Here is a 24,566-nt window from a genome sequence, read left to right on the forward strand (position 1 = left end):
GACGAGGTGCTTTTGGGAGTGAAAGCCGGAACCGGTGCAGGAAATGTTATAACACTTGATTGGGGTGTGAAAACTGGATCTGGCGAATAACTTGTCCATATGCAGCTATGTGCCTGGAGGGTAAAAGCTGGAACCTGTGAATGAAATGTTCCCACCTTGGCAAGGTGCTTGGGAGGGGTTGAAGCCTGAACCGACGTATGAGATATTCTGGCTGCGACGACTTGCTTTTGGGGGTGAAAGTTGGAACCAGCGCAATAAATGTTCTGGCCGCGGCGTGGTGTTTGGGGGTGAAAGCCGGAAGCGGCGCATGAAATGTTCCGGACGCGTTGAGGTGCTTTGGAGAGGTGCCAGATCTGGAGCATGAGATTGTCATGCTTTTGTGATGGGCTTGAAGGCGGGTGAAAGCCTAAACTGGCGCATGAGATGTTCCAGGCACTGTGAGGTGCTTTGGGGGGTGATAGTCCCTGACAGCTCCTCAAGACTGGCTGCTGCAGAGCACATACCCGGGGACCTGCTCAGTTTGTAAAACTGAGTAACGGGTCCACAGTTAAGGGTCTAATATGTGCTGTAGCATGTATTTGCAATCACTGGGGCAGGAACTGATAAGGATGACTTGTGTTGTCTGTATAGTACTGCATTTATGTGTGTTACGATGTAAGACACATTATTAATAAATATGCATGTATGTCATGAACATATTATCGCGCCTCCTTCTTCTTTTTTTCAGGTAGACCTTCTCCACGAATGAATTGTGATGTCAACTACTTACCCAGCTACGTCTCTGGACTACTGTGACATCATTTTTACTACAGCATATTCCAAACGTCAAATTGCGGGAGCAGCTACCCACAACAGGTAAGCAGGCGCGATAATATCTTCATGGCATACATGTATATTTATCAAATATGTATGGTCTTCCTTAAATTATGTTTAAAGTTTGATGAATTGAGGTCCTTATATTATTTTATGCAGACAGCGAGCCAAATCAGGGCTGATATCAGTGCGGAAGATAGCAGTGATATTGTCTGCATTGCTTTTTTATTGAATGTCAGTAATACTTTTTTCTACTAAAGAAGGTGAAAATAATAAGTTTCACCTACTTTGGTAAAAAAAAAAGTGGTAATTTATAGGCCCCATATACCACTTTCACACCGCTGTACCCTTTCACATTTGATTGGGGTGTAAAAACCGGAACCGGCGAATAGCTTGTTATGTACGCGGCTATGTGCCTGGAGGGTAAAAGCTGGAACCTGTGAATGAAATGTTCCCACCTTGGCAAGGTGCTTGGGGGGTAAAGCCGGAACCGACGGATGAGATGTTCTGGCCACGACGAGGTGCTTTTGGGAGTGAAAGCCGGAACCGACGCATGAGATGTTCTGGCCTGCGAGAGATGCTTTTGGGAATGAAAGCTGGAACCGACGCAGAAAATGTTCCGGCTGCGGCGTGATGGTTGGGGGGTGAAAGCCAAAAACGGAGCATGAGATGTTTCGGCCGCTGTGACGTACTTATTTTCTACAAAAGTAAGTGAAAATGATCAATTTCACCTACTTTGGTAGAAATGAAGTGATAATATATAGTCCCCATAAACCACTTTCACACCACTGTACGCTATCACACTTGATTGGGATGTGAAAACTGGATCCGGCAAATAACTTGTCCATATGCAGCTATGTTCCTGGAGGGTGAAAGCTGGAACCTGTGAATGAAATGTCACCGCCTTGGCAAGGTGCTTTTGTGGGTGAAACCTGGAACCGGCACAAGAAATGTTCCGGCGTGATGGTTGGGCAGTGAAAGCCGGAACCGGCGCATGAGATGTACCGACTGCTGCAAGGTACTTATTTTCTACAAAAGTAGGTGAAAATTGTTATTTTCACCTCCTTTGGTAAAAAAAAATGATAATTTTTAGACCCCATATACCACTTTCACACCGCTGTACCCTTTCACATTCGATTGGGGTGTGAAAACCGGAATCTGGGAATAACTTGTACGCAGCTATGTGCCTGGAGGGTAAAATCTGGAACCTGTGATGAAATGTTCCTGACTTAGCAAGGTGCTTGGGGGTTGAAGCCGGAACCGACGGATGAGATGTTCTGGCCGTGACGAGGTGCTTTTGGAAGTGAAAGCTGGAACCAACGCATGAGGTGTTCTGGCCGCGACGGGATGCTTTTGGGAGTGAAAGCCAGAACCGACGCATGAGATGTTCTGGACGCGACGGGATGCTTTTGGGAGTGAAAGCCGGAACCGACGCATAAGATGTTCTGGCCTGCGACGAGATGCTTTTGGGAATGAAAGCTGGAACCGACGCAGAAAATGTTCCGGCTGCGGCGTGATGGTTGGGGGGTGAAAGCCAAAAACGGAGCATGAGATGTTTCGGCCGCTGTGTGGTACTTATTTTCTACAAAAGTAAGTGAAAATGATAAATTTCACCTACTTTGGTAGAAATGAAGTGATAATATATAGTCCCCATAAACCACTTTCACACCACTGTTCCCTATCACACTTGATTGGGATGTGAAAACTGGATCCGGCAAATAACTTGTCCATATGCAGCTATGTGCCTGGAGGGTGAAAGCTGGAACCTGTGAATGAAATGGTACTGTCTTGGCAAGGTGCTTTTATGGGTGAAACCTGGAACCGGTGAAAGGAATGTTCCAGTAGCGGCGTGGTGGTTTGGCGGTGAAAGCCGAAACCGGCGCATGAGATGTACCGGCTGCTGTGAGGTACTTATTTTCTACAAAAGTAGGTGAAAATTGTTATTTCCACCTTCTTTGGTAAAAAAAATGTGATCATTTATAGGCCCCATATATTACTTACACACCGCTGTACCCTTTCACATTCGATTGGGGTGTGAAAATCGGAACCTGGGAATAATTTGTTCCGTACACGGCTATGTGCCTGGAGGGTAAAAGCTGGAACCTGTGAATGAAATGTTCCCGACTTGGCAAGCTGCTTGGGGGGTTAAGCCAGAACCGACGGATGAGATGTTCTGGACGCGACGGGATGCTTTTGGGAGTGAAAGCCGGAACCGACGCAGAAAATGTTCCGGCCACGGCGTAATGGTTGAGGGGTGAAAGCCAAAAACGGAGCATGAGATGTTCCGGCCGCTGTGACGTTCTTATTTTCTACAAAAGTAAGTGAAAATTATCATTTTCACCTACATTGGCAGAAATGAAGTGATAATATATAGGCCCCATATATCACTTTCACACCATTGTACCCTATAACACTTGATTGGGATGTGGAAACTGGATCCGGCGAATAACTTGTCCATACAGTATGCAGCTATGTGCCTGGAGGGTGAAAGCTGGAACCTGTGAATGAAATGTCACCGCCTTGGCAAGGTGCTTGGGGGTAAAGCCGGAACCGACGGATGAGATGTTCTGGCCGCGGCGAGGTGTTTTTGGAACTGAAAGCTGGAACCGACGCATGAGATGTTCTGGACGCGACGGGATGCTTCTGGAAGTGAAAGCCGGAACCGACGCAGAAAATGTTCTGGCCACGGCGTAATGGTTGGGGGATGAAAGCCAAAAACAGTATGAGATGTTCCAGCCACTGTGAGGAACTTATTTTCTATAAAAGTAAGTGAAAATTATCATTTTCACCTACATTGGTAGAAATGAAGTGATAATATATAGGCCCCATACATCACTTTCACACCATTGTACCCTATTCACACTTGATTGGGATGAGGAAACTGAATCCGGCGAATAACTTGTCCATATGCAGCTATGTGCCTGGAGGGTGAAAGCTGGAACCTGTGAATGAAATGTCACCGCCTTGGCAAGGTGCTTTTGTGTGTGAAACCTGGAACCGGCACAAGAAATGTTCCGGCGTGATGGTTGGGCAGTGAAAGCCAGAACCGGCGCATGAGATGTACCGACTGCTGCAAGGTACTTATTTTCTACAAAAGTAGGTGAAAATTGTTATTTTCACCTGCTTTGGTAAAAGAAAAGTGATAATTTTTAGACCCCATATACCACTTTCACACCGCTGTACCCTTTCACATTCGATTGGGGTGTGAAAACCGGAATCTGGGAATAACTTGTACGCAGCTATGTGCCTGGAGAGTAAAATCTGGAACCTGTGATGAAATGTTCCTGACTTAGCAAGGTGCTTGGGGGTTGAAGCCGGAACCGACGGATGAGATGTTCTGGCCGTGACGAGGTGCTTTTGGAAGTGAAAGCTGGAACCGACGCATGAGATGTTCTGGCCGCGACGGTATGCTTTTGGGAGTGAAAGCCGGAACCGACGCATGAGATGTTCTGGCACACGACGAGGTGCTTTTGGGAGTGAAAGCCAGAACCGACGCAAGGAATGTTCCGGTCGCGGCGTGTGAGTTACTTATTTTCTACAAAAGTAGGTGAAAATTGTTATTTCCACCTACTTTGGTAAAAAAAATTTGATCATTTATAGGCCTCATATACCACTTTCACACCGCTGTACCCTTTCACATTAGATTAAGGTGTGAAAGCCGGAAACCGACGCATGAGATGTTCTGGCCTGCGACGAGGTGCTTTTGGGAGTGAAAGCCGGAACCGGTGCAGGAAATGTTATAACACTTGATTGGGGTGTGAAAACTGGATCAGGCGAATAACTTGTCCATATGCAGCTATGTGCCTGGAGGGTAAAAGCTGGAACCTGTGAATGAAATGTTCCCACCTTGGCAAGGTGCTTGGGAGGGGTTGAAGCCTGAACCGACGTATGAGATATTCTGGCTGCGACGAGGTGCTTTTGGGGGTGAAAGTTGGAACCGGCGCAATAAATGTTCTGCCCGCGGCGTGGTGTTTGGGGGTGAAAGCCGGAAGCGGCGCATGAAATGTTCCGGCCGCGTTGAGGTGCTTTGGAGAGGTGCCAGATCCGGCGCATGAGATTGTCATGCTTTTGCGATGGGCTTGAAGGCGGGTGAAAGCCTAAACTGGCGCATGAGATGTTCCAGGCACTGTGAGGTGCTTTGGGGGGTGATAGTCCCTGACAGCTCCTCAAGACTGGCTGCTGCAGAGCACATACCCGGGGACCTGCTCAGTTTGTAAAACTGAGTAACGGGTCCACAGTTAAGGGTCTAATATGTGCTGTAGCATGTATTTGCAATCACAGGGGCAGGAACTGATAAGGATGACTTGTGTTGTCTGTATAGTACTGCATTTATGTGTGTTACGATGTAAGACACATTATTAATAAATATGCATGTATGTCATGAACATGTTATCGCGCCTCCTTCTTATTTTTTTCAGGTAGACCTTCTCCACGAATGAATTGTGATGTCAACTACTTACCCAGCTACGTCTCTGGACTACTGTGACATCATTTTTACGACAGCATATTCCAAACGTCAAATTGCAGGAGCAGCTACCCACAACAGGTAAGCAGGCGCGATAATATCTTCCTGGCATACATGTATATTTATCAAATATGTATGGTCTTCCTTAAATTATGTTTAAAGTTTGATGAATTGAGGTCCTTATATTATTTTATGCAGACAGCGAGCCAAATCAGGGCTGATATCAGTGCGGGAGATAGCAGTGATATTGTCTGCATTGCTTTTTTATTGAATGTCAGTAATACTTTTTTCTACTGAAGTAGGTGAAAATAATAATTTTCACCTACTTTGGTAAAAAAAAAAAGTGATAATTTATAGGCCCCATATACCACTTTCACACCGCTGTACCCTTTCACATTTGATTGGGGTGTGAAAACCTGAACCGGCGAATAGCTTGTTATGTACGCGGCTATGTGCCTGGAGGGTAAAAGCAGGAACCTGTGAATGAAATGTTCCCACCTTGGCAAGGTGCTTGGGGGGTAAAGCCGGAACCGACGGATGAGATGTTCTGGCCGCGGCGAGGTGTTTTTGGAACTGAAAGCTGGAACCGACGCATGAGATGTACCGACTGCTGCAAGGTACTTATTTTCTACAAAAGTAGGTGAACATTTTTATTTTCACCTGCTTTGGTAAAAGAAAGTGATAATTTTTAGACCCCATATACCACTTTCACACCGCTGTACCCTTTCACATTCAATTGGGGTGTGAAAACCGTAATCTGGGAATAACTTGTACGCAGCTATGTGCCTGGAGGGTAAAATCTGGAACCTGTGATGAAATGTTCCTGACTTAGCAAGGTGCTTGGGGGTTGAAGCCGGAACCGACGGATGAGATGTTCTGGCCGTGACGAGGGGCTTTTGGAAGTGAAAGCTGGAACCGACGCATGAGATGTTCTGGCCGCGACGGTATGCTTTTGGGAGTGAAAGCCGGAACCGACGCATGAGATGTTCTGGCACGCGACGAGGTGCTTTTGGGAGTGAAAGCCGGAACCGACGCAAGGAATGTTCCGGTTGCGGCGTGTGAGTTACTTATTTTCTACAAAAGTAGGTGAAAATTGTTATTTCCACCTACTTTGGTAAAAAAAATGTGATCATTTATAGGCCCCATATACCACTTTCACACCACTGTACCCTTTCACATTAGATTAAGGTGTGAAAGCCGGAAACCGACGCATGAGATGTTTTGGCCCGCGACGAGGTGCTTTTTGGAGTGAACCGGTCCAGGAAATGTTATAACACTTGATTGGGGTGTGAAAACTGGATCAGGCGAATAACTTGTCCATATGCAGCTATGTGCCTGGAGGGTAAAAGCTGGAACCTGTGAATGAAATGTTCCCACCTTGGCAAGGTGCTTGGGAGGGGTTGAAGCCTGAACCGACGTATGAGATATTCTGGATGCGACGAGGTGCTTTTGGGGGTGAAAGTTGGAACCGGCGCAATAAATGTTCTGCCCGCGGCGTGGTGTTTGGGGGGTGAAAGCCGGAAGCGGCGCATGAAATGTTCCGGCCGCGTTGAGGTGCTTTGGAGAGGTGCCAGATCCGGCGCATGAGATTGTCATGCTTTTGCGATGGGCTTGAAGGCGGGTGAAAGCCTAAACTGGCGCATGAGATGTTCCAGGCACTGTGAGGTGCTTTGGGGGGTGATAGTCCCTGACAGCTCCTCAAGACTGGCTGCTGCAGAGCACATACCCGGGGACCTGCTCAGTTTGTAAAACTGAGTAACGGGTCCACAGTTAAGGGTCTAATATGTGCTGTAGCATGTATTTGCAATCACTGGGGCAGGAACTGAAAAGGATGACTTGTGTTGACTGTATAGTACTGCATTTATGTGTGTTACGATGTAAGACACATTATTAATAAATATGCATGTATGTCATGAACATGTTATCGCGCCTCCTTCTTATTTTTTTCAGGTAGACCTTCTCCACGAATGAATTGTGATGTCAACTACTTACCCAGCTACGTCTCTGGACTACTGTGACATCATTTTTACTACAGCATATTCCAAACGTCAAATTGCAGGAGCAGCTACCCACAACAGGTAAGCAGGCGCGATAATATCTTCCTGGCATACATGTATATTTATCAAATATGTATGGTCTTCCGTAAATTATGTTTAAAGTTTGATGAATTGAGGTCCTTATATTATTTTATGCAGACAGCGAGCCAAATCAGGACTTATATCAGTGCGAGAGATAGCAGTGATATTGTCTGCATTGCTTTTTTATTGAATGTCAGTAATACTTTTTTCTACTAAAGTAGGTGAAAATAATAATTTTCACCTACTTTGGTAAAAAAAAAAGTGATAATTTATAGGCCCCATATACCCCTTTCACACCGCTGTACCCTTTCACATTTGATTGGGGTGTGAAAACCGGAACCGGCGAATAGCTTATGTACGACTACGCGGCTATGTGCCTGGAGGGTAAAAGCTGGAACCTGTGAATGAAATGTTCCCACCTTGGCAAGGTGCTTGGGGGGTAAAGCCGGAACCGACGGATGAGATGTGCTGGCCACGACGAGGTTCTTTTGGGAGTGAAAGCCAGAACCGACACATGAGATGTTCTGGCCTGCGACGAGATGCTTTTGGGAATGAAAGCTGGAACCGAAGCAGAAAATGTTCCAGCTGCGGCGTGATGGTTGGGGGGGTGAAAGCCAAAAACGGAGCATGAGATGTTTCGGCCGCTGTGAGGTACTTATTTTCTACAAAAGTAAGTGAAAATGATCAATTTCACCCTACTTTGGTAGAAATGAAGTGATAATATATAGTCCCCATAAACCACTTTCACACCACTGTACCCTATCACACTTGATTGGGAAGTGAAAACTGGATCCGGCAAATAACTTGTCCATATGCAGCTATGTGCCTGGAGGGTGAAAGCTGGAACCTGTGAATGAAATGTCACCGCCTTGGCAAGGTGCTTTTGTGGGTGAAACTTGGAACCGGCACAAGAAATGTTCTGGCGTGATGGTTGGGCAGTGAAAGCCGGAACCGGCGCATGAGATGTACCGACTGCTGCAAGGTACTTATTTTCTACAAAAGTAGATGAAAATTGTTATTTTCACCTACTTTGGTAAAAAAAAAGTGATAATTTTTAGACCCCATATACCACTTTCACACCGCTGTACCCTTTCACATTCGATTGGGGTGTGAAAACCGGAATCTGGGAATAACTTGTACGCAGCTATGTGCCTGGAGGGTAACATCTGGAACCTGTGATGAAATGTTCCTGACTTAGCAAGGTGCTTGGGGGTTGAAGCCGGAACCGACGGATGAGATGTTCTGGCCGTGACGAGGTGCTTTTGGAAGTGAAAGCTGGAACCGACGCATGAGATGTTCTGGCCGCGACGGTATGCTTTTGGGAGTGAAAGCCGGAACCGACCCATGAGATGTTCTGGCACGCGACGATGTGCTTTTGGGAGTGAAAGCCGGAACTGACGCAAGGAATGTTCCGGTCGCGGCGTGTGAGTTATTTATTTTCTACAAAAGTAGGTGAAAATTGTTATTTCCACCTACTTTGGTAAAAAAAAAATGTGTTCATTTATAGGCCCCATATACCACTTTCACACCACTGTACCCTTTCACATTAGATTGGGGTGTGAAAGCCGGAAACCGACGCATGAGATGTTCTGGCCCGCGACGAGGTGCTTTTTGGAGTGAAAGCCGGAACCGGTGCAGGAAATGTTATAACACTTGATTGGGGTGTGAAAACTGGATCTGGCGAAAAACTTGTCCATATGCAGCAATGTGCCTGGAGGGTAAAAGCTGGAACCTGTGAATGAAATGTTCCCACCTTGGCAAGGTGCTTGGGAGGGGTTGAAGCCTGAACCGACGTATGAGATATTCTGGCTGCGACGAGGTGCTTTTGGGGGTGAAAGTTGGAACCGGCGCAATAAATGTTCTGCCCGCGGCGTGGTGTTTTCGGGGGTGAAAGCCTGAAGCGGCGCATGAAATGTTCCGGCCGCGTTGAGGTGCTTTGGAGAGGTGCCAGATCCGGCGCATGAGATTGTCATGCTTTTGCGATGGGCTTGAAGGCGGGTGAAAGCCTAAACTGGCGCATGAGATGTTCCAGGCACTGTGAGGTGCTTTGGGGGGTGATAGTCCCTGACAGCTCCTCAAGACTGGCTGCTGCAGAGCACATACCCGGGGACCTGCTCAGTTTGTAAAACTGAGTAACTGGTCCACAGTTAAGGGTCTAATATGTGCTGTGGCATGTATTTGCAATCACTGAGCAGGAACTGATAAGGATGACTTGTGTTGTCTGTATAGTACTGCATTTATGTGTGTTACGATGTAAGACACATTATTAATAAATATGCATGTATGTAATGAACATATTATCGCGCCTCCTTCTTTTTTTCAGGTAGACCTTCTCCACGAATGAATTGTGATGTCAACTGCTTACCCAACTACGTCTCTGGACTACTGTGACATCATTTTTACTACAGCATATTCCAAACGTCAAATTGCAGGAGCAGCTACCCACAACAGATAAGCAGGCGCGATAATATCTTCCTGGCATACAAGTATATTTATCACATATGTATGGTCTTCCGTAAATTATGTTTAAAGTTTGATGAATTGAGGTCCTTATATTATTTTATGCAGACAGCGAGCCAAATCAGGGCTGATATCAGTGCCGGAGATAGCAGTGATATTGTCTGCATTGCTTTTTTATTGAATATCAGTAATACTTTTTTCTACTAAAGTAGGTGAAAATAATAATTTTCACCTACTTTGGTAAAAAAAAAAAAGTGATAATTTATAGGCCCCATATACCAGTTTCACACCGCTGTACCCTTTCACATTTGATTGGGGTGTGAAAACCGGAACCGGCGAATAGCCTGGAGGGTAAAAGCTTGAACCTGTGAATGAAATGCTCCCACCTTGGCAAGGTGCTTGGGGGGTAAAGCCAGAACCGACGGATGAGATGTTCTGGTCACGACGAGGTGCTTTTGGGAGTGAAAGCCAGAACCGACGCATGAGATGTTCTGGCCTGCGACGAGATGCTTTTGGGAATGAAAGCTGGAACCGACGCAGAAAATGTTCCGGCAGCGGCGTGATGGTTGGGGAGTGAAAGCCAAAAACGGAGCATGAGATGTTTCGGCCGCTGTGACGTTCTTATTTTCTACAAAAGTAAGTGAAAATGATCAATTTCAACTACTTTGGTAGAAATGAAGTGATAATATATAGTCCCCATAAACCACTTTCACACCACTGTACCCTATCACACTTGATTGGGAAGTGAAAACTGGATCCGGCAAATAACTTGTCCATATGCAGCTATGTGCCTGGAGGGTGAAAGCTGGAACCTGTGAATGAAATGGTACTGCCTCGGCAAGGTGCTTTTGTGGGTGAAACCTGGAACCGGCAAAAGGAATGTTCCAGTAGCGGCGTGGTGGTTTGGCGGTGAAAGCCGAAACCTGCGCATGAGATGTACCAGCTGCTGTGAGGTACTTATTTTCTACAAAAGTAGGTGAAAATTGTTATTTCCACGTTCTTTGGTAAAAAAAATGTGATCATTTATAGGCCCCATATATTATTTTCACACCGCTGTACCCTTTCACATTCGATTGGGGTGTGAAAATCAGAACCTGGGAATAATTTGTTCCGTACACGGCTATGTGCCTGGAGGGTAAAAGCTGGAACCTGTGAATGAAATGTTCCCGACTTGGCAAGGTGCTTGGGGGGTTAAGCCAGAACCGACGGATGAGATGTTCTGGCCACGACGAGGTGCTTTTAGGAGTGAAAGCCAGAACCGACGCATGAGATGTTCTGGACGCGACGGGATGCTTTTGGGAGTGAAAGCCGGAACCGACGCAGAAAATGTTCCAGCCATGGCGTAATGGTTGAGGGGTGAAAGCCAAAAACGGAGCATGAGATGTTCCGGCCGCTGTGACGTACTTATTTCTACAAAAGTAAGTGAAAATTATCATTTTCACCTACATTGGCAAAAATGAAGTGATAATATATAGGCCCCATATATCACTTTCACACCATTGTACCCTATCACACTTGATTGGGATGTGAAAACTGGATCCGGCGAATAACTTGTCCATATGCAGCTATGTGCCTGGAGGGTGAAAGCTGGAACCTGTGAATGAAATGTCAGCGCCTTGGCAAGGTGCTTGGGGGTAAAGCTGGAACCGACGCATGAGATGTTCTGGACGCGACGGGATGCTTCTGGGAGTGAAAGCCGGAACCGACGCAGAAAATGTTCTGGCCACGGCGTAATGGTTGGGGGATGAAAGCCAAAAACAGTATGAGATGTTCCAGCCACTGTGAGGTACTTATTTTCTATAAAAGTAAGTGAAAATTATCATTTTCACCTACATTGGTAGAAATGAAGTGATAATGTATAGGCCCCATATATCACTTTCACACCATTGTACCCTATCACACTTGATTGGGATGTGGAAACTGGATCCGGCGAATAACTTGTCCATATGCAGCTATGTGCCTGGAGGGTGAAAGCTGGAACCTGTGAATGAAATGTCACCGACTTGGCAAGGTGCTTTTGTGGGTGAAACTTGGAACCGGCACAAGAAATGTTCTGGCGTGATGGTTGGGCAGTGAAAGCCGGAACCGGCGCATGAGATGTACCGACTGCTGCAAGGTACTTTTTTTCTACAAAAGTAGGTGAAAATTGTTATTTTCACCTACTTTGGTAAAAAAAAAGTGATAATTTTTAGACCCCATATACCACTTTCACACCGCTGTACCCTTTCACATTCGATTGGGGTGTGAAAACCGGAATCTGGGAATAACTTGTACGCAGCTATGTGCCTGGAGGGTAAAATCTGGAACCTGTGATGAAATGTTTCTGACTTAGCAAGGTGCTTGGGGGTTGAAGCCGGAACCGACGGATGAGATGTTCTGGCCGTGACGAGGAACTTTTGGAAGTGAAAGCTGGAACCGACGCATGAGATGTTCTGGCCGCGACGGTATGCTTTTGGGAGTGAAAGCCGTAACCGACGCATGAGATGTTCTGGCACGCGACGAGGTGCTTTTGGGAGTGAAAGCCAAAACCGACGCATGAGATGTTCTGGCCTGCGACGAGATGCTTTTGGGAATGAAAGCTGGCACGGACGCAGAAAATGTTTCGGCTGCGGCGTGATGGTTGGGGGGTAAAAGCCAAAAACGGAGCATGAGATGTTTCGGCCGCTGTGAGGTACTTATTTTCTACAAAAGTAAGTGAAAATTATCAATTTCACCTACTTTGGTAGAAATTAAGTGATAATATATAGTCCCCATAAACCACTTTCACACCACTTTACCCTATCACACTTGATTGGGAAGTGAAAACTGGATCCGGCAAATAACTTGTCCATATGCAGCTATGTGCCTGGAGGGTGAAAGCTGGAACCTGTGAATGAAATGGTACTGCCTTGGCAAGGTGCTTTTGTGGGTGAAACCTGGAACCGGTGAAAGGAATGTTCCAGTAGCGGCGTGGTGGTTTGGCGGTGAAAGCCGAAACCTGCGCATGAGATGTACCGGCTGCTGTGAGGTACTTATTTTCTACAAAAGTAGGTGAAAATTGTTATTTCCACCTTCTTTGGTAAAAAAAATGTGATCATTTATAGGCCCCATATATTATTTTCACACCGCTGTACCCTTTCACATTCGATTGGGGTGTGAAAATCGGAACCTGGGAATAATTTGTTCCGTACACGGCTATGTGCCTGGAGGGTAAAAGCTGGAACCTGTGAATGAAATGTTCCCGACTTGGCAAGGTGCTTTTGTGGGTGAAACCTGGAACCGGCACAAGAAATGTTCCGGCGTGATGGTTGGGCAGTGAAAGCTGGAACCGGCGCATGAGATGTACCGACTGCTGCAAAGTACTTATTTTCTACAAAAATTTGTGAAAATTGTTATTTTCACCTACTTTGGTAAAAAAAAAGTGAAAATTTTTAGACCCCATATACCACTTTCACACCGCTGTACCCTTTCACATTCGATTGGGGTGTGAAAACCGGAATCTGAATATAACTTGTACGCAGCTATGTGCCTGGAGGGTAAAATCTGGAACATGTGAATGAAATGTTCCCGACTTGGCAAGGTGCTTGGGGGGGTTAAGCCGAAACCGACGGATGAGATGTTTTGGCCACGACGAGGTTCTTTTAGGAGTGAAAGCCAGAACCGACGCATGAGATGTTCTGGACGCGACGGGATGCTTTTGGGAGTGAAAGCTGGAAGCGACGCAGAAAATGTTCCGGCCACGGCGTAATGGTTGAGGGTTGAAAGCCAAAAACGGAGCATGAGATGTTCCGGCCGCTGGGACGTACTTATTTTCTACAAAAGTAAGTGAAAATGATCATTTTCACCTACATTGGCAGAAATGAAGTGATAATATATAGGCCCCATATATCACTTTCACACCATTGTATAATATCACACTTGATTGGGATGTGAAAACTGGATCCGGCGAATAACTTGTCCATACAGTATGCAGCTATGTGCCTGGAGGGTGAAAGCTGGAACCTGTGAATGAAATGTCAGCGCCTTGGCAAGGTGCTTGGGGAAGCCGGAACCGACGGATGAGATGTTCTGGCCGCGGCGAGGTGTTTTTGGAATTGAAAGCTGGAACCGACGCATGAGATGTTCTGGACGCGACGGGATGCTTCTGGGAGTGAAAGCCGGAACCGACGCAGAAAATGTTCTGGCCACGGCGGAATGGTTGGGGGATGAAAGCCAAAAACAGTATGAGATGTTCCAGCCACTGTGAGGTACTTATTTTCTATAAAAGTAAGTGAAAATTATCATTTTCACCTACATTGGTAGAAATGAAGTTTCAGAGAAGCAGCGCTGGTGTCACAATGAATAGATTGAACAACTTTATGGTGAAAAAACAATTTATATCACAAAGATAAATAAAAACATTACATACATTTGCACATGACAATATCGCACAATAAAAATGTTAAAAAGAAGGTCTCACTCTTTGATTGGATATGGATCCGTAAGGGCCAATGCCCTATTGAGTATCAGTCCAGATTGGAAAGTGCACTTAACCAATGGTATATCTGCCGATTGGGAAGATGAATGGGGAAAAGATTTTGGGGGACAAATAACCGGTCCTCTCTATGTTCACGGATAGATGGTAGTAGCCGCTGGAGGAATCAATGGAGAAATGTCCGTATTTTATCCCTCTATTGGCTTTCAGAGAAATTGGTATTCAATACCCCATTTGGGTACCTCCCATATATGAAATTGCAGTGAATGTTGTAAGCACTGAAGGAGGGTGGGCAGGAATTCTCCAACCTGGACTAGGTTTGATAAAGGGGGGATGGCAGAACCTCTAACAGGTGGCTATGATGGTGTTGGCTCACCTGGAGGAAAAAGCTGCTGGTTGCCCCTGGTCACTATTGTGGTGGAGAGTTATCAGTCCCACTTGAGGTATTTGATGAGGGACCACTGTCTCATACAGGTGGCTATGGATGGCGGGGCTCACCTGGAGTTCAGTGTCCTGTAGAGGTCTTGGAGGGTGGATCAGAGTTGAAATTCCCAAAAGTAGGCAGACGATGGACTGGATGGTAATATGGGTCCAATCTGTAGGAGTGAGAGGCTGCAGCTGACGCGTTTCGCCACTAGCTTGTGGCTTTTTCAAAGGTGGCTTCTAGTGTGGTGGCTAGGGGTATATATACCCATACTAATGAGTAGCCAATTGACATTCAATCAGAGTAATAATACATTACAATCATAATTTCAATGTTTAATCATAAAGTAGGAGACAAACATACTGATATAGTAGGTATAATACCATAAAACATTTAATATTCCCAGTGGGTATCTGTTAAATCATGAAAATATATTGTGTTAATAATTATCACTTCCGGGTCAAAAGGTCACTTTGTTCCCCGCAAGTAACACAGTTATGGACAGAGGGGAGGACATTTGGTACTAAGATTGACAGTCTAGGTTGGAAAACGAGTCCTCAGTTAGCTGCCTCTGTGTTATTTTCTAAGAAAACGATATTCGTAAGCTTGGATTCATAGCGATATATGGGTGGAACGCATATGCGTTCTACCTGCCGAGAATGACTTCCCGCTTCCGCCGGAAGCTCAGTGGTTGTATTGGCCGGAATTCGGCCATATGACACGTGTACTAACACGTGGTCCGGGCTTGACAAGCCCTAATTTGTCTAGATGCGGTGACGCTGTATACCCGCGTCATCGCATCTTTAGGTGGTATGTTATGCGTCACTTCCGGGGGAGCGGAGCCAGTCGCCATAGAGATGGAATTTGTTTATCATGGATGGGTGCAGTATTAGAACTGCCCCTTTATTTGAACAAAAGCAACTTTATTTTAACACATGAATGTTACACTCGTATATCGTTTTCTACTATTAACCCCTGCCCATAGCGAAAAAAAGTCATTATTTTTCTGGGGAGCATTATTAGTAAGCAATTTTGCGTATATACACAGCAAGGTCATGGGGATGAAAATAAGTACAATATATATAAAAAAAAGGTAATAATATTTGATATGGTAGAGAGGGTAAATATATAGGACTTCACATATCATCTTATTATATATGGAAAGAGATGCACAAATACAAATAATAATAATAGAAAAATAAAAAAAAAATATATAAAAATATATACACATATATATCCAACATATAACCTAAATGGTATTTTATTATTTACAAAATAACGTTAATTGGTGGATGTATGAAGACATAATTTATACGGTATAATTTTATATATATATATAGCAGTACATTATGGAGAGACTCTTTTTATAGTTTATCACCATATAGCTTTTGTGGTGGTTTATCCAGGCTAATATTGTATTAAAAAAAGGGGGGGGGGGGTAGGGTCTAAACTAATTTATACTAAAAGAGGGGGGGTCTTATCGATATTATATAAGGATTCTTTATATTGAAGAAGGCCCGCTGTTGTCCTTCATGGACATATTATTATCTTCGACACCTACACATAGTCACATGGTACAATCCATTAAATGATACAGAACCAGACAAGGAAAGCAATAATTGTTCTATAATACTATGTTTAATTCCATTGCCTCGTTGAGGCCTTTTTTAATACAATATTTGACATCCCTTTTTCTTTCTTTTCAAAGGTACAAGAACCATGCCAGTCCAACGCACGAAAATCGTGGTGGGCAACACCCACACCCTAAAGTCTCCAGTTGGGATTGTGCGCATTCTGGCAGCCATCGTTGCCTGCGTTACGTTCAGCTTGGTTGTGCACAGAGGAGGTTGGGGCAGTGGAACCGGAGACTTTTGCATGTTCTCCTGGTGCTTCTGTTTCGCTGTCACTATAATAATCCTTGTGGTGGAATTTACAGGGGTGCAAAACCGGATGCCAGTGTCTTGGAAAAACTTACCCATCACTTTTGCTATGTTTGCTGTGTTGATGTGCCTCTCTGCCACCGTTCTGAACCCACTGTTCTACTTGGAAGACAAAAGTTACGGCAGCGAGAGGCGCACCTACCAGATTGTGGCTGTAGTGTTTTCCTGTCTCACCACGCTGGCATATATCATTGAGGTGTCTTTAACAAGAGCCCAGCCGGGAGAAGTTACTGGATACATAGCAACTGTTCCTGGACTTTTAAAAGTTATAGAAAGCTTCATTGCCTGTGCTATTTTTGTCTTCATTTCAGATCCCCCGCTGTACACCAAACATGATGCACTTAAGTGGTGCTTATCTGTTTACTGTATTTGTTTTATCCTGTCTGTTTTGGTGATTATTTTATGTCGGGGAATGTACCAGTTGGTTGCCCTGTACTTTTGAGAAGTCTCTCAGTGCCTACGTCCTCCTTTCTGTCCTGTTTTATGCTTCCGCCCTGATCATCTGGCCAATCTTCCAATTTGACTCAAAGTACAGGGGAACCACACAACGTCCAAACGAATGCAGTCGCTATTCAGGTCGGAGTGGATTATGTAATTGGGATAAATTAGTAGCCATTGCTGTTCTGACAGCTGCCAATCTCATAGCTTACATTATAGATCTTGTTTATTTTCGTCAGTGTATACTGATCTCTTAGGTTTTTCATTCGACCATGTTCTGCTTGCTATTTGACCAAAACAGAATTAACCCTTTGAGTGCCAAGTGAATTTCTCAAAATAGGTATGAAAATGACCAAGCCAACATTGTTATTCATCATGATGGGCTGTAATGTTTACCTTATATAGGAAATAGAATCTTTTTTTTTCACACAACATTTTTTATTTGAATTTTATATAACAATGAGAGCGAGGCGGATATTTTGAACATCGCTCACAGAGATGTTGCCACTCAAAAGGTTAAAGGGAATATGTAATCCAGGATCATGACTGTCGGTCCGTCCTGACAGTCATGATCCTGGTCCGTTTGCATTTTGATCGACAGCAAATCGGCAGGCGGGATTAAACATTGGTGAAAAAGGGGGCGTGTCCGCGTAAACGGCCATGGATTGTTGATATACGGCCATGATCGGGACAATCCACTTCCGTTATCGGCAGAACGGGCCTGACAGCTTTTAAAGTCGAGCTTGTTCTGCCATGATGCCTCTTCAATGCTGTCAGTAAAGACAACATTAATTAGGTATCCGCCGCTATTTTCCCCATCGTAAATAGCGGTGGAGGATTGCATATCCCCCTAAATCACTAGTCAGAGAACATACAGTTAAAAGTTCTATGCTTATTTATTCCTGTAACATTATGGGGGAAATTTACCAAAATGGATTCGTAAAAAATAGGTGTATTCGTAGGCAGAAATACACCTATCTTTTACACATTTGTATTTTCGGGATTTACAATCCCGAAAATACAACAATTCGTATTTCTAATGATGGAACATTCGTATTTGTATTTACAAATACGAATGTCTACACCATCGATAGAATACGACAGAAATCACCATTCAAAAGAATGGTGGTTCCTGATGTACTAAGCAGTCGTATTGATAATACAGCTGCTAATTGGCACACAAATACGACAGGAAAATACACCTTGCTTTCCCTGTCGTATTTGGCTTTAGCCTGCAAGGATCAGTCAGATCCGTGCAGGCTTCAGTGTAAAAAAATAGAAAAATAAATATAAAAAAAAAAACGGCGTGTGGTCCCCCCCACAGCTGTAACCAGCACCAGGCTGAAAGAGCCGGGGCCGGTAATTAAAAATCAGGGAACCCGACAAATAGGGGTTCCCCGATTTTTAACAACCAGGTCCGGGGCTGGTTCCCAAAATACGGGGGACAAAGTGACTAGGGGTCCCCCGTATTTTAAGAACCAGCCCCAGGCCAAACCGGCCAGCAGGGTAATGCCACAGCCAGGGGGGGGGGGTTTTATACAAGTCCCCCCGGCCAAAGCATTAACCCTACCGACCAGTCAGCCTGGCCAGGGGTCCTGGGGGAGTGGGGACCCCCCCAATAAGGGCCCCCCCCCCTCCAGGACTTACCTGACCAGGCTGAAGCCTGGTGCTGTCCCCGATGCCCCTGGGCGGTGGGCATCGGGCTGATTCTGGTGTAAAAAATAGAAGAATAAACTATTGTTTTAAACTGTAGAACTATGAGTCCCAGCAAGCCTCCCCTGCAAGCTGGGACTTGGTGAACCACAAGTCCCAGCCTGCGGGGCATTAAATGGCCCGCTGGGTCTTGTAGTTCCACAGTAAAAAAAATAGTTAAATAAAAACACACTGACACCTGTAAAATAAAAGTTTAATACATACATTACACACACACTGATACTTACCTATCTTGATCCCGTAGGTAGGTCCCAGAGTCTTGATCCGGTGCCTTGTCCTGGTTCCGGATCCATGTCGCCATTCTTCTTCATGTCGATCTTCATGTCGGCGTCAGGTCCGGGTCCGAAGAAATCCATGGTGGACCTGTGGAAGGAAATCCAACTCACCCAGGTCCTCCATGGAAGTTCTTCTGGCTTGGTCCGACATTGTCCAGGCATTCTTCCTTCTTCTTCCATCTTCTGGCTTCTTCTTTAAGCTGCCGGGCGACTCCAGCAAACTCCCCGTCTGTCAGAGCTGCAGCGATGTTTCCTCCTCGGTGTCTGGACTAAGAATGAATTCTAGCCAATCAGGAGCCGACTTTACTGGCTCCTGATTGGCCGCTGAGGTTTGGGCACAGTGCAACTCATACAGAAGGCAGAGGAGCACAAAAAAGTGTCTAAAAGGCAGATACTGTAGTGTTCATTCTAGCACCCGCTATCTTTGAAAACCCATGCAGTTCCTCTTCCTTGCCTGGGGTGTCGCTGTCTGCTGTGGTGTTTCTAGCACAGTTCGGGTTTGCATATCAGTGCACAGACCACACTGTGCTAGAAGCACTACAGCAGACAGCGACACCCCAGGCAGGGAAGAGGAACTGCACGGGTTTTCAAAGATAGCGGGTGCTAGAATGAACACTATCTGCCTTTTAGACACTTTTTTTGTGCTCCTCTGCCTTCTGTATGAGTTGCACTGTGCCCAAACCTCAGTAATATTTGTGCTTTATAGCATACACACACTTTCTTTTGTGTCCTTTTTCTTTGATTCCTTTGGAAAACAACCATGTTGCAATTGCATTGTTTTTTTCCAGGTCACTTGGCAGATGAATATTTATATATTTAGCCTTTTCCCAGTATTGGCATACACATTTTCTATTGTTCACTTTATAGTGTCCTCATCCAAACCTAAAATTAGCTCTGTGCTACACATGCAAAGTTTAATTTTGTTTTGCACGAACTGTATCGTTAGTATATGCTTTTTGTACACCAGTGCCTCCTAAATAATATTGTAAACCTTTAAATGTATGCTTTTGTTATTGTTTTTTACCTGAAGTATTATTTTTGTGTATCTCTACTTGTGCTTTTTAGAAAAGATAAATAAATACATTGGTGTATAAACCTAGACGATGTTTATTTGCATGATACTTTTATAATTTTTTTTTTTAATTCGACAATTTTTTATTTGGTTTTGCATAACAAACAACACGAACCCCCCCCCCCCCACATACATGGTATAGTTGAAATGTATATCAGACAGAATCACTAAGCTAAACATACATTGTACAAATTGTTGATGTTCAAAAGGAGAACATGGATGAGCCAGGATTATTTATACATTCACAATATTCCAGAACATCTCAGGATGTATATGTATATACCCGAGGGCGCCTACTAGGGCATAGTTTGAGTTTCCCATACAATTAAAACATAAACATGTTCGCTCAGAACTGGCTCATCTAGGAGGAGCTAATTTGCCAATCATTGCATTGGTTGTCAGTAGAAAGTGATTCAGCAGTACTAGCTATACCAGCCAAACGATTCGGTCCAATCCTATTAGTATATGTCATAAAAAATAACAAACCCCCCCCCAAACACCCAAAGCAACCCACCTATATAACCCCCCTCCCTGTACTACCCAACCCCAACTAGGGTGCACTTGGATCCCTGAACTGTACCCCCCCCCCCTCCCCCCGGCTATCTATCTAACTATTCCCTTCCCCCTCCCAACTTGACCAACCCCCCCCCTTGCTAATACAGGATATTGTATCATAGTAAATGTAGCAACTTGGGAGCGTAACCCCCAGACTCCAAAGGCATCAGATCAAACAAAAAAAGAAAAAAATTCAGCCTCCCGATGAAATATGTCAGACCACATTATATCCAGTTACCTAATCTAAACGGATATATATAATAGGCATTTTGTGTTAGGGATACAAGGAGACATTAAACACAGGCATCAGCAAAATGTATACATAAGACTATAACGGTGAATAACATAAATGGCATGGTAGAAAGAGAGATACGAAGGTAATCAGGACTAAGAGGGGTGAAAAAACATATTAAGCCTCCATGCATTGTGTGAATCTAGTCCGGCCAGTCCTTCAGTCCCAGAAAGGAGGTATACGTGGCATGTAGAAGGGGATTATGCACCCACTTGCAAAGAATGATCAGGAGCTTCGAGTATAGATTCGGATATATCCCCTCGTTATCAGGACCTAGATGGGTATGACATAGTAGATGAGCAGATCCAGATAGGACCATCAAGCAGGATTTCCCCGGGGTTTGGGGGGTCCCAGCTTCTTCACGGTGACGACAGGGCGGCAAAGCATCCACACAGTCTGTCTCTAGTGTGTAGTCCTTCGAAGGATGCACAGAGGCTGTATCCAGATGATTCTGGTACTTATAATCCATGGTTATGGAGCACTCCCCTTGGGTACATGAAGCCCCATTCCCAACCAAGAAGGTAGCAGGAACATGGTCTTGGGTTGTAAAAGCAGTGTTTTCAAAAGGAGGATTAGCAGGAGCAGATGAAGTATTATACACACAGGCATGGACTGCAGACAGCTCCCGGCACAGTCTATCAGTAGAGTCGTTTATAGCCTGCAGTATGCTTTGTAGAGGATTCATGATTTTAGTAGCAGGTCTACACTTATCCTGGGTCTGACTTAGGTACAGTCCACCTGCCTGAATAGGGGTATTTTTAAGCAGGGATATTGGTGGCTAATATATATCACAAGATCGGCAATATTAGGTGACAGAGGAGACCCAGCAAATCAGTGCCGACAACAGAAGGACTTTGTAGCGTTCAAGAGGGCCGCGGACCTCACCTCCCCAGCTCCAGATAAATTATGAGTACCTGTGGGTCCCTGCATATGCAGGAGTAATGTTGCAGCGGTACCTCAGATCCAGTGTCCGACGAGCGGGACCGTGCCGGTGCCTCCGGCCGGCCAAGCAGCACGCCTCAAGAGAAGCGGCTCCCGCTCATTGCCGTCAGTCCACCGGAGAGTCAACGGCCGCCCCCTCCCGCTGACACACCGGATCGGGCAGCAGCGCAGATGAGTTGTGGGGTCGCACCTCAGGAGCACCAGAGCTGCCGGAGGATCCAAGATGTAAAACAGTAAAATTTGGTTTGTTTCCGATTGCCCTTTCAAATAACAAAATTCCCTAACAGCCCTGGTCAGCTACGTCAAGAAGTGGTGGGTTATTTGTAGAGATTAGCAGGTTTGGATTCCTAGAAACGAAACCGACCGGAACCTCCACATTACCATAAACTCACCATCTGGTATCTTCATGCCTGACACTTTATAAACTTGATTCATAACTTAACCTTAACTTAACACTAAATATAAAGACACAGACACAAGTGCTGGCGGCACCAAAGAATGGTCAAGAAAGGAAAAGTGGGGGTAAACCTCACCATACCATACATATACCGATCACTCTCCCTGCACAACCACCCTTGCAAATGGTGTGTCCATCTCCTGTGCAGAAGCATGGTTCATGACAATCGATGTCGGGGGGAGTGCACCCACTATCTACATACTCACACAACTACTCAAGATGACCTTTCTTTACCGCCGACGCAGAAAAAGAAATAGGGATGATAGTGCCCCTTTTCAAGGCATTGGTGAGACCACACTTCTATGTCCAGTTCTGGGCACCGCACATTCAAAATGACATAAATGAATTGGAACAGGTACAGAGAAGGGTGACTAAACTAGTGAAATGTCTTGAATCACTAGAATACAAAGATAGGCTAACCAAGCTGAATATGTTTTCACTGGAGAAACGGAGGTTCAGAGGAGATATAATTAGTATGTTCAAATACAGGATTGGGAATGAAATGTTCAGTGTCAGGACTATACTTAGTACACACAGGCATGAGGCTCCAGGAAAGGAATTAAGAGGATTCTTTACCATTAAAGTAGTGAAATTCTGGAACAGATTGCCGGAAGAGGTGGTTGCAGCAACTACTGTTAATGAATTTAAATCAAAACTGGATACATTTATGGGCACTAAGGGAATCACATAAATATGACTTACTCAAGTCAGTAGCTACATGTCACATAGATTGACTGACGTCAATTTAGTTGTATGTATAATACTCTATCAACAGTACTCTATCAACAATTACAAAGGAAGTAACATTAACATACAAGTAATCAACAAAAACATAGGACAAACTCCACTTAATAGTATGTTAAAATGCTGGCATCCGCCCTAAAGTCACCCTTCTCCAAGAGATGAAGAAAGTCCACTAGGGAGGCCTATGGCTAAGCCATGCAAGAGTATCTCTCCAACCCCTTCTGCACTAACTGACAGAAAATTAAAAATATACGTATAAAATTGAACATCTTTCAATGGAGAAACCAAAAAGGCACATGAGTAGAATAAGGCAAAGTGGGTAGAGTAATATGGATCTGCCAGTGAGAACATTAAACGCAGGCTTTAAAAGGTAGTGAGGTCAGCCGAAAAGATCATTGGGCTGACCTTCCCCCTGTCCAGGACCTGTATCTGTCCCAGGCATAGCAGCAGGCAATGAAGATAGTAACGGACCAGCTACATCCTGGCCACAACTTGTTTAACCAGCTGCCATTAGGCAGGCGATATTGGGCCATACCTGTCAAGTCTACCGGGAGCCTAAGAAGCAATTTGGGGGTTATTCTGGTTGACTCGTTTGGATGCGAATTCGCACCCTTGCGCGTCAACCAAACCCCGCCTTGCGAATGGTGGCTGGCCGCCACCCATTCCCAAGGTGGCTTCACATGCAGGGCTTGCGAACGTAACATCCATTCACATCCTTGTGGTATCTGCCCCCATCATTCGATGGTTGGCGATCATCGAATGATGGCGAAGGCGCATGCAGTATAAAACCATCCTACCATGCAGCAGCCTCTGCAGGTGAAGTGAAGAAATGTGTTCTGCCATCCACAACCACCCGCAGCCAATCTGATAACGACATAAAATAGAGTAGATGTCGCCTTTTCTTCACCTGCTAAAAACGAAGGACGACATAACGATCTTGAACATATAGGCGCATATACACATTCTGTCCCTCATTAACCTGCAGAGCCTCACACACAATATAGTTTGATTGATTGTTCTGTACAGTCAATCCAACCATGGGTCTAATTCGGCATTGGTTGCTAATCAGAGAATTTGCAAATTGGCCAATTATCGAACAAATGTGCATACTCGGCCCCAAATATCGAAACAAATCTGTGCTCATAGATGTTGCAAAGGAGCCGCAGTGTGACTGACAGGAAACCGGTGTCTAGGGGCGGAAACCTGGCATTTATCACTATTTGCAATGCATTCACAACTTTGTAATGGGCGTCTTTTCTTTCTTCCTGGGCTGCAACTGTCAATTCTCTAATTAGCGATCCATGCTGAATTAGACCATGTATGCAGGCACACACACTTAATGATATGCGTCATTTTCCCGGAAATGACTATTGGTGCCAATATCATTATTGAGCCTTATTCAGTAATTTTACAAAAGGAAACAAGTTAGTGCTTGTGACAGCAGA

At 44.9% G+C, this 24,566-nt stretch overlaps 1 pseudogene across 1 annotated transcript; it reads left to right on the top strand.

Annotated features, from left to right (window-relative positions):
* Positions 1-755: 755 nt before the first annotated feature.
* Positions 756-18,318, top strand: LOC146056829 (myeloid-associated differentiation marker homolog; annotated as a pseudogene). The gene is made up of 2 exons (XR_014469432.1): positions 756-855; positions 16,402-18,318. The product of XR_014469432.1 is annotated as a myeloid-associated differentiation marker homolog (transcript).
* The last annotated feature ends 6,248 nt before the right edge of the window (positions 18,319-24,566 follow it).

Source organism: Crinia signifera, unplaced genomic scaffold (genome assembly GCF_055691185.1).
Source record: "Crinia signifera unplaced genomic scaffold, ASM5569118v1 HAP2_SCAFFOLD_94, whole genome shotgun sequence".
Classification (NCBI taxonomy): Eukaryota; Metazoa; Chordata; class Amphibia; order Anura; family Myobatrachidae; genus Crinia; species Crinia signifera.